The 2,323-nt window shown below is 40.1% G+C and overlaps 1 non-coding gene across 1 annotated transcript; it reads right to left on the bottom strand.

The window, feature by feature from the left end:
• Positions 1 to 1,609: 1,609 nt before the first annotated feature.
• Positions 1,610 to 1,800, bottom strand: LOC116359346 (U2 spliceosomal RNA). Its single transcript, XR_004206685.1, has one exon. It is a non-coding gene; the product is annotated as a U2 spliceosomal RNA (small nuclear RNA).
• Positions 1,801 to 2,323: the final 523 nt, after the last annotated feature.

Raw genomic sequence — 2,323 nt, 5'->3', positions numbered from 1 at the left:
CGATCAATGATACCGATCAACGATACCGATCAATGAATCGCGCAATTTGATGTGTATGAAATAGTTTGGTGCGATATGCATAAAAGGAGAGTAAATTGCCCATAATTCTGCACCTTTCGGTAGTTGATCCTCATGATTTAGCGATGGCAACACCCATCCGTAGCACGCGCTCCAGCAGGTGTATCTCACTGATCATCCCTAAAGCCAACACCTCATTTGGCCGCCTTTCGTTAGTTGATCGTCAAGATTTAGCGACTGCAAAGAACATTTATGGATCTACTGGGATTTTCAAAAGAGACTAACTTTCTGTTTTGTCTGCTCTTGCTCTCCAGAGATACGAACAGACGGGTTCATATTATTTTGTTATTTTTACAGTTGTGTTATTTTTTATTCATGTTTTTAGGTGTTTAAAAGACGACGACATTTTCAAAATGCATTTACTGTTTTGCAAAAGTTATTAGAAATTATTGTATGTGATTGGGAGAAACTAAGACATACAGACAGTTGCTTGTATGTGATTGGGAGAAACTAAGACATACAGACAGTTGCTTGTATGTGATTGGGAGAAACTAAGACATACAGACAGTTGCTTGTATGTGATTGGGAGAAACTAAGACATACAGACAGTTGCTTGTATGTGATTGGGAGAAACTAAGACATACAGACAGTTGCTTGTATGTGATTGGGAGAAACTAAGACATACAGACAGTTGCTTGTATGTGATTGGGAGAAACTAAGACATACAGACAGTTGCTTGTATGTGATTGGGAGAAACTAAGACATACAGACAGTTGCTTGTATGTGATTGGGAGAAACTAAGACATACAGACAGTTGCTTGTATGTGATTGGGAGAAACTAAGACATACAGACAGTTGCTTGTATGTGATTGGGAGAAACTAAGACATACAGACAGTTGCTTGTATGTGATTGGGAGAAACTAAGACATACAGACAGTTGCTTGTATGTGATTGGGAGAAACTAAGACATACAGACAGTTGCTTGTATGTGATTGGGAGAAACTAAGACATACAGACAGTTGCTTGTATGTGATTGGGAGAAACTAAGACATACAGACAGTTGCTTGTATGTGATTGGGAGAAACTAAGACATACAGACAGTTGCTTGTATGTGATTGGGAGAAATTAAGACATACAGACAGTTGCTTGTATGTGATTGGGAGAAACTAAGACATACAGACAGTTGCTTGTATGTGATTGGGAGAAACTAAGACAGAGACAGTTGCTTGTGATACAGTCCATGTTACCAGTACATGACTTCAGCACATTTCATAGTTTATTCTGTTATAGTCTTCTACTGGATATATTTCCAATGTTTGAACTACTTTATTTCTTATCTCTGTGTGTATATTTTTGATCATGCACTGTTTTGGAAAGTTTACAAGTAAGTATCCCGTGCACGTGACGAAAAATATTTGATTAGAAGATGAACGCACCCCATTCCCAACAGCTATCGTAGTCAATAAAACGGTGACCGATTTGACCAGTACTATCTAGCAGCCATCACTGATATTGCAATGAAGTTTTGCTCAATGTGAAAATACAATATAGTTCAACGAAGCAACTCCGTGTGATTTCTCTTTACAATGACAGGGGGTGCACCGTTCCTGGAGGTACTGCAATACCAGGTCGATGCGTGGAGTGGACGGAGCAAGCCCCTATTCCATCTCCCTATTCCAAAAATCAATTTAATATATGGTCCCCAGATAGGGGACGTATCAGATATTAAACTGATAAGAACAGATACTACACTTGATCTTAGCCAAAAGGCCGAGAAGCGATACCGATAATGGTTTCGGGAGAAAGTAGCCGTTCTCCGACACGTCAAATTCGACTATGGTTACACCAAAATGAGCTCTGTATGCTTTTTGTTTTCCATAAAAAAATCTAATGCTTTAAATAAATGGTGGCATGGATGGGGAGTTGATCAACGCCAGGAATGACCACGTTTGACTGTTACAAAGTAACACATTTGTAGGTTCTAAGATCACGTGGTCGTCCGCCCTCCAATCAGAAATGAGAGGACGCGTTGTTAAGTAAAAACCAGATCAACAGCTAAATTGGAATAATAATATATTACCTGTGTGTGGGGGGGGGGGGGGGGGGCGGCGCAATTTGGAGATAATAATATTGACGTAACATTTGATCTTGTATCAAGTATATCTGGTAGCATTGCTGCCACAAACGAACTGAAGCAATTGTCCACTTGGTGGCGCTAGAGTTCCACCGACCGTCGCTTTTTCCTGGTTGTCCTGTGTGGTCCTGTGGTTGTCCTGTGTGGTACAGAAAACTGCATTTCAATGTT

Source organism: Oncorhynchus kisutch, unplaced genomic scaffold (genome assembly GCF_002021735.2).
Source record: "Oncorhynchus kisutch isolate 150728-3 unplaced genomic scaffold, Okis_V2 Okis02a-Okis13b_hom, whole genome shotgun sequence".
Lineage (NCBI taxonomy): Eukaryota > Metazoa > Chordata > Actinopteri > Salmoniformes > Salmonidae > Oncorhynchus > Oncorhynchus kisutch.
This window is presented reverse-complemented; position numbering and strand designations above follow the sequence as displayed.